Source organism: Oratosquilla oratoria, chromosome 19 (assembly GCF_046742065.1).
Source record: "Oratosquilla oratoria isolate Oo_2021 chromosome 19, ASM4674206v1, whole genome shotgun sequence".
Lineage (NCBI taxonomy): Eukaryota > Metazoa > Arthropoda > Malacostraca > Stomatopoda > Squillidae > Oratosquilla > Oratosquilla oratoria.
The window spans coordinates 55,091,125-55,100,414 of record NC_134795.1 but is presented as its reverse complement, the minus strand read 5'-3'; positions in this window follow the sequence as shown (position 1 = coordinate 55,100,414).

Below are 9,290 nucleotides of genomic sequence, written 5' to 3'. Positions count from 1 at the left end.
TGGGCACAAAAGCCCGCGAAAATTTAAATGCGAAGAGTGTGTATCCAATTGGCACACCTCCACCAATCTAGGGTAGTAAGACATGCCATGGCTGGTTCTGCTACGCGAGTACTTTGTTGAGTTTGGCGATGCCCTAGATAAGCGGCTCTCAACTTTTATTTTTACCTTTAGCCCTTTTTTACTTGTAATTTAACTCCGTGGCTCACTCATAGCCATGGATATATATATATGTATATATATATATATATATATATATATATATATATATATATATATATATATATATATATATATGTGTGTGTGTGTGTGTGTGTGTGTGTGTGTGTGTGTGTGTGTGTGTGTGTGTGTGTATTTACCTAGTTGTATTTTACGGGAAGGGGAGCTATGCTCATGGGGTCCCGTCTTCATATCTCATTTTATCTAAACTATTTTTAAATTTATGTATTGTTTTTGCACACACCACTTTCTCATCTAACTTGTTCCAACTGTCTATTACTCTGTGAGGAAAGCTGTTCTTTTTCAAATCTCTTCTATAGCTGTCTTTTTTTATTTTCTTTCCGTGTCCTCTTGTATTTCTGTCATCCCATTTTATCAGATTCTCTCTATCAGTAATTTCTATGCCTTTCATGATTCTGTAAATAGCTATCAAATCTCCTCTCTCTCTTCTTTGCTCTAGTGTCTGTAGTTCAAGTTTTTCTAGTCTCTCTTCATATGATAGTTTTGAGAGTGTTGGTGCCAATTTTGTAATTGCTCTTTGTATTCTTTCAATTTTTTTTTTATATATTTTTTTGTACTTGGTGACCATATCGTTGCTGCATATTCCAATCTTGGTCTTATCAGGGTGATTAGGATTTTCCTCACCATTTCTTCATCCAGGTATGTAAATGCCACTTTGATTGTTCTTATTAAATTATAAGTTTCTCCAAAAATCTTATTTATATGTTTCTCAGGTGACATATTATTCATAACAATGACTCCCAGGTCCTTCTCATTTTCTACTATTTTTATTCCTTCTTCTCCCAAATTATATGCTCCTGTTATTCTGTTTTTGCTTTTTCCAAATTCCATTGTACTACACTTTTTTGTATTGAACTCCATCTCCCACTTCCTACTCCATTCCTGTACTTTATTTAGATCTCTCTGTAGTGATTCACAATCTTCTTCAGTTTTCACTCTTTTCAGTAGTTTTGCATCATCTGCAAAGAAGCTCATATAGCTTTCAATTCCTTCATCCATATCATTAATATATATAGCAAACATTATTGGGGCCAGAACTGTTCCCTGCGGAACACCGCTTATTACTTCATCCCATTTTGAGTGCTGGTTTCTTATCACTACTCTCATTTTTCTTTCTTGCAAAAAGTCTTCCATCCAATTTAGTAGTTTGCCCTGTATTCCTCCTTCAGTTTCTAATTTCTTAAGCAACTTCTTATGTGGTACTTTGTCAAAAGCTTTCTTTAGGTCTAAAAATGCACAATCAGCCCATCCATCTCTTTCTTGTATTATATCTATTAGCCTTGAATAGAAACATATTAAATTGGTGACGCATGATCGTCCTTGTCTGAATCCAAATTGCCTTGGATTTAACACTTTGTTTGTTTTTCTAAATATTTTACCCATCTACTTTTGATAATTCTTTCACAAATTTTTGCTATTGTACTTGTTAGAGAGACTGGTCTATAGTTGGTAGGTTCTTCTTTATTTCCTCCTTTATATATAGGTACTATATTTGCTTTTTTCCAATCTTCTGGAACTTTTCCTTCTTTCAAGGAACTATTTAGTATGCTATGTATTTTGTCTGCCAGTTCATTCCTGCATTCTTTCAGAATCCAGTTTGCTATTTCATCTGGTCCATGCGATTTTCTGACATCAAGATTACTCAAGTGTGTCAATATTTCATTCTTTGTTACTTCTATTTCTTCCATAGGGGGGACTTTCTCTTTCCATTCGTTCTCTTCAGGTTGTATGTTCTCCCTTGTAAACACTGATTTAAAATGTTTGTTCATAATTTCCGCCATTTCCATTTCCTCAGTGTATTCAACTCCCTCTTGTCTTAATTTCTCCAAGTCTTGTTTGTTTTTCAGTTTATTGTTTACAAATCTGTAGAATAGTTTTGGTTGATCTTTACACTTTTCTATAACATCTTTTTCATATTTTCTCTTTTCCTCTCTGCACGTTTGTACACATTCATTTCTATAACAGGTATATATTTTCCATTTTTCAGGTCTTCTGTCTTTTTTCCATCTGGTCCAGGCTTTGTCTCTTTTGTCTTTTAACTCCCTACAGCTTTTGTTGTACCAGCATTTTACATATTCTTTTTCTTGTTTTTGTCTTGGGACATACTTTTCCACTCCTTTTTTGTAATTTTTTGTCAAAATATTCCATTTCTCTTCTACTGTTGTTTCTTCTTTGTATATTTCTTCCCAGTTTTCCTTTTGAAAGAATTCTCTTATTTTATCAAAGTTTGTTTTTTCATACATCATTCTTCCTTTTCTATATTGTTCATTTCTTTTCCTATATTTTTCTTCATTAAGTTCCAGTTCAATCAATATGTGGTCACTTTTACTTATTGGTGTTTTATATTCAATTTTGTCCACTATTCTAGGTTCGGATGTAATTATTAGGTCTAGTCTCGATGGCTCTTCTTCATTTCTATACCTAGTGTTCTCCTGTATCCATTGTGTCATTGTATGGTCAGTAACCATCTCAAGTAGAGCGTTTCCCCATGAGCCGTCTCCACCCTTTACTGTCATTTCTTCCCAGCAGATTTCTTTGCAATTAAAGTCGCCCATCATAACTATTTTTCCTCCCTCTTCCATTATCTTGTTTAATGTTATCTTTGTGTCCTCTAACATACTTTTATGTTCACTCTCTTCCCATGAGGCTGTTTTCGGGGGCACATAATTTATCACAAACTTTCTGTTCTTTTTATCTCTGTCTTCTACTTCCATCATTATCATCTCTACTGTATTCTTTCCATATGTGACACACTTCACGTTTATATCCTTCTTAGTCAGGAACATAACTCCACCCCCTTCCTTTTTCACTCTGTTTCTAATCCAATAATTATATGCATCATGTCCTACACTGTTGGGTGGTAGTGGGCCTTTTAATTTTGTTTCTACAATTCCCATTATGTCTGGTTCTTTTTCTTTCAAATAATCATTCAGCTCATTCAATCCTGTTATTAATCCATCTATATTTGTGTAAGACACTCTTAGTTTTCTGCCACTTCCATTGTGTTCTCTGTTTCCCTTTTGTTTTTCTCTTGTATGTCGACTTTCTTTAGTTTCTTATTCACTACTCTCCAATAGAATCTCTCTTTTTCTGACTCCGTTCTTATCTCGTTTTTTTCCTTAGCTTCAAGTCTTTTCTGTTTTTCTTCCTCTCTTTCCTCTTTATTCATTTCCCTTTTTATCCATACCTTTTTATATTGTTCACTTGTTGCTAGTTTCCCTGTTTTGGATAAGATATTCTCAGCCGTAGTTTGTGACCTGAATTTAATCTTAATTGGTCTGGTCTTGTCTGTACTATATTTCCCGAGCCTGAATTTCTCTTCGATTTGTTTCATTATTTCTGGTTCATCTTCCTGAACTAATTCTAGTAAATTTCTTACTTTTTCATTTTCCTCTTTGATTCTTGTGGTTCTATCTGGGTTATGTTTCTCTTCCATTCCTAATATAATTATACATTTCTTCTTGTCTGCTAAGTCTCTTACTATATTCTCCTTCTGTCTCATCACTTTAATAACTGAGTTTTCAGTTTGTTCATTCATTTGCTGTCTGATTATGTCAGTGAATGCAACTTTGCTATTTTCTTGGATTTTTTTCCAACCCTCCTTGTTCTCCTTATTATTCTCCTTGAAGACTTTATTCTCTTCTTTTACTTCTTTTAACTGTTTTTTTAATTCTTCAATTTCCTTAGTTAAGTTTTTGTTCGTCTTCTCTAGTTCTTCCAATTTTTCAACCCTCCGTATAATGTTGTTAACATGACCGAACCTACGCTCCAAGTCCTCGATCATCTTATCGACCTTCTCTTCTAGTCTTGTCAGTCGGGGGGGGGGGGGGGGGTTGTGTCCCCCCCACCCTCTTTAAATCCCTGGAAAATATTCTCATCACTTTCTACTGTATTGCTCTTATCTATACTTCTAATCTTTACATTTTTATTAGACATTTCATCGTCGCTCAGCTGGTCGGGGGGCCGTTTGTTTACCTTTCGCCTGTCTGCCTGGGCCAAGTCCTCTCCTTCCTCATTTCCTTCCATTTCCCTCAGCAATCCCTCCCCTTCTCCTCTTTCCCTACTTTCCCACTACCCCACGAGCAATTTCCCCCCACCCTGTAAATACAATAGGCACTTCTCTTTGCGTTGGGATCCACGAAACTTCAATTTTCTTCAGAACGTCTTCTTTTTAACTTTCCGTTCGATGAAGTGTGTGTGTGTGTGTGTATTTACCTAGTTGTATTTACCTAGTTGTATATTACGGGAAGGGGAGCTATGCTCGTGGGGTCCCGTCTTCATTTCTCATTTTATCTAAACAATTTTTAAATTCATGTATTGTTTTTGCACACACCACTTTCTCATCTAACTTATTCCAACTGTCTATTACTCTGTGTGGAAAGCTGTTCTTTTTCAAATCTCTTCTATAGCTGTCTTTTTTTATTTTCTTTCCGTGTCCTCTTGTATTTCTGTCATCCCATTTTATCAGATTCTCTCTATCAGTAATTTCTATGCCTTTCATGATTCTGTAAATAGCTATCAAATCTCCTCTCTCTCTTCTTTGCTCTAGTGTCTGTAATTTAAGTTTTTGTAGTCTCTCTTCATATGATAGTTTTGAGAGTGTTGGTGCCAATTTTGTAATTGCTCTTTGTATTCTTTCAAGTTTTTTTATACATTTTTTTGTACTTGGTGACCATATCGTTGCTGCATATTCTAATCTTGGTCTTATCAGGGTGATTAGGATTTTCCTCACCATTTCTTCATCCAGGTATGTAAATGCCACTTTGATTGTTCTTATTAAATTATAAGTTTCTCCAAAAATCTTATTTATATGTTTCTCAGGTGACATATTATTCATAACAATGACTCCCAGGTCCTTCTCATTTTCTACTATTTTTATTCCTTCTTCTCCCAAATTATATGATCCTGTTATTCTGTTTTTGCTTTTTCCAAATTCCATTATACTACACTTTTTTGTATTGAACTCCATCTCCCACTTCCTACTCCATTCTTGTACTTTATTTAGATCTCTCTGTAGTGATTCACAATCTTCTTCAGTTTTCACTCTTTTCAGTAGTTTTGCATCATCTGCAAAGAAGCTCATATAGCTTTCAATTCCTTCATCCATATCATTAATATATATAGCAAACATTATTGGGGCCAGAACTGTTCCCTGCGGAACACCGCTTATTACTTCATTCCATTTTGAGTGCTGGTCTCTTATCACTACTCTCATTTGTCTTTCTTGCAAAAAGTCTTCCATCCAATTTAGCAATTTACCTTGTATTCCTCCTTCATATTCTAATTTCTTAAGCAACTTCTTATGTGGTACTTTGTCAAAAGCTTTTTTTAGGTCTAGAAATGCACAATCAGCCCATCCATCTCTTTCTTGTATTATATCTATTAGCCTTGAATAGAAACATATTAAATTGGTGACGCATGATCGTCCTTGTCTGAATCCAAATTGCCTTGGATTTAGTACGTTGTTTTTTTCCAAGTATTTTACCCATCTACTTTTGATAATTCTTTCACAAATTTTTGCTATTGTACTTGTTAGAGAGACTGGTCTATAGTTGGTAGGTTCTTCTTTATTTCCTCCTTTATATATAGGTACTATATTTGCTTTTTTCCAATCTTCTGGAACTTTTCCTTCTTTTAAGGAACTGCTTATTATGCTATGTATTTTGTCTGCCAGTTCATTCCTGCATTCTTTCAGAATCCAGTTTGCTATTTCATCTGGTCCATGCGATTTTCTGACATCAAAATTACCCAAGTGTGTCAATATTTCATTCTTTGTTACTTCTATTTCTTCCATAGGGGGGACTTTTTCTTTCCACTCAATCTCTTCAGGTTGTATATTTTCCCTTGTAAACACTGATTTAAAATGTTTGTTCATAATTTCTGCCATTTCCATTTCCTCAGTGTATTCAACTCCTCCTTGTCTTAATTTCTCCAAGTCTTGTTTGTTTTTCAGTTTATTGTTTACAAATCTGTAGAATAGTTTTGGTTTATCTTTACACTTTTCTATAACATCTTTTTCATATTTTCTTTTTTCCTCTCTGCACTTTTGTACATATTCATTTCTATAACCAGTATATATTTTCCATTTTTCAGGTTTTCTGTCTTTTTTCCATCTGGTCCAGGCTTTGTCTCTTTTGTCTTTTAACTCCCTACAACTTTTGTTGTGTACCAGCATTTTACATATTCTTTTTCTTGTTTTTGTCTTGGGACATACTTTTCCACTCCTTTTTTGTAAATTTTTGTCAAAATATTCCATTTCTCTTCCACTGATGTTTCTTCTTTGTATATTTCTTCCCAGTTTTCTTGTTGGAAGAATTCTCTTATTTTATCAAAGTTTGTTTTTTCATACATCATTCTTCCTTTTCTATATTGTTCATTTCTTTTGATATATTTTTCTTCATTAAGTTCCAGTTCAATCAATATGTGGTCACTTTTACCTATTGGTGTTTTATATTCAATCTTGTCCACTATTCTAGGTTCAGATGTAATTATTAAGTCTAGCCTCGATGGCTCTTCTTCATTTCTATACCTAGTGTTCTCCTGTATCCATTGTGTCATTGAATGGTCAGTAATCATCTCAAGTAGAGCATTTCCCCATGAGTCATCACCACTCTTTACTGTCATTTCTTCCCAGCAGATTTCCTTGCAATTAAAGTCGCCCATCATAACTATTCTTCCTCCATCTTCCATTATTTTAGTTAATGCTATCTTTGTGTCCTCTAACATACTTTTATGTTCACTCTCCTCCCATGAGGCTGTTTTCGGAGGCACATAATTGATCACAAATTTTCTGCTCTTCTTATCTCGGTCTTCCACTTCTATCATAATCATCTCTACTGTATTCTTTCCATATATGACACCTTTCACGTTTATATCCTTCTTAGTCAGGAACATAACTCCACCCCCTTCCTTTTTCACTCTGTTTCTAATCCAATAATTGTATGCATCATGTCCTACACTGTTGGGTGGTAGTGGGCCTTTTAATTTTGTTTCTACAATTCCCATTATGTCCGGTTCTTTTTCTTTCAAATAATCATTCAGCTCATTCAATCCTGTTATCAATCCATCTATATTTGTGTAAGACGCTCTTAGTTTTCTGCCACTTCCATTGTGTTCTCTGTTTCCCTTATGTTTTTCTTTAGTATGTCGAACTGCTTTATTTTCATGTTCACTACTCTCCAATAGAATCTCTCTTTCTCTGACTCCGTTCTTTCCTCGTTTTTTGCCTTAGCTTCAAGTCTTTTCTGCTTTTCTGCCTCTCTTTCCTCCTTATTCATTTCTCTTTTTATCCATACCTTTTTATATTGATCATTTGTTGCTAGTTTCCCTGTTTTGGATAGAATTTTCTCTGCCGTTGTTTGTGACCTGAATTTAATCTTAATTGGTCTGGTCTTATCTGTACTATATTTTCCGAGTCTGAATTTTTCCTCAATTTCCTTTATAATTTCTGGTTCATCTTCCTGGACTATTTTTAATAAACTGCTTACTCTTTCATTTTCCTCCTTGATTCTTGCGGTTCTATCTGGGTTATGTTTCTCTTCCATTCCTAATATAATTATACATTTCTTTTTGTCAGCTAATTCTCTTACTATATTCTCCTTCTGTCTCATCACTTTAATAACTGAGTCTTCATTATGTTCTTTCAATTGCTGTTTGACTATGTCAGTGAATGAAACCTTATTCCCTTCTTGGGTTGTTCTCCAATTTTTAGCTTCTTTAGCTATTTTCTCTCTGTTTTCATTACTATTCTTCTTCAATTTCTCATTCTCCTCCTTTACATTTCCTAACTGTCTTTTTAGGTCCTCTATTTCTTCAGTTAAGTTTCTGTTAGCCTTCTCTAGTTGTTCCAACCTTTCAATTCTATGGAAAATGGAGTCAACATTACCTAACTTACGTTCCAAGTCCTCGATCACCTTATCAACTCTCTCCTCTAGTCTTATCAGTCGGGGGGGGGGGTTGTGTCCCCCCCACCCTCTTTAAATCCCTGGAACATATTCTCGTCACTTTCTACTGTATTGCTCCTCTCTATACTTCTAATCTTTACATTTTTATTAGACATTTCATCCTCACTCAATCTTTTGTTTACCTTTCGCTTGTCTGTCTGGGCCAAGTCTACTCCCTCCTCATTTCCTTCCATTTCCCTCAGTAATCCCTCCCCTTTTCCTCTTTCCCTACTTTCCCACTACTCCACGAGCAATTCCCCCCCCACCCTGTAAAAACACTAGGCACTTCTCTTTGCGTTGGGATCCACAGACTTCAGTTTTCTTCAGAACGTCATCCAAGCCGTCCATTCGCTGAAGTGTGTGTGTGTGTGTGTGTGTGTGTGTATTGTTACGAATCTTACGAGTACTTTTGATTTGTAACATAAAGATATTTTAAGATGTTATGAATTATTCCCAAGACTCTGGGATATCTGCTCACAGAATAAAACTAATGACGGTCGCCATACCATTTTTCATCATGAAAATAGAAAAAAAATACAATGATTCAACTGGAAAGTTTAACATTATTCATTGAAGTTATTAGGAATAACAAAATAATTATAACCAAGGACACATAACTAAATTAGGAATTACAAATAAATTCTAAACATGATTCAATTTTCTTAAACAATTTTTAACGGGGGTGAAAGAGAAATAATTACCAAGAGATTCACTGTCTAGGCTTCCCGCGTCACTGCCGTAGACTTCACACATAATTGTAATTAATAGATGAGTTAAGTATAATAAACAGGGGGAGGAAGGACTTACTTTACATGCAGCCGAAAATCCTGAACATCCTCTATGGCACTTCCTAAGTCTCCGCCTCCTACGCGCCCAGAGCGCTGATTCCTCCAGTACCAAAATCACCCTTGATTGGCCCTTAGAATCAGCGTCTATGGAGTTTGAACCTGATCGGCCAAGACAGACTAAACGTATTTGCACGCAAGCTCGGTGACGCTTCTCGTGCAAATACGACAGGAACGTATTACGCAATTTCTTGAAATGATACTTAATTTGCATTCCATTAACAGAAAAAAATAATACTAATTCGGTTTGACATGTTTACAGAAT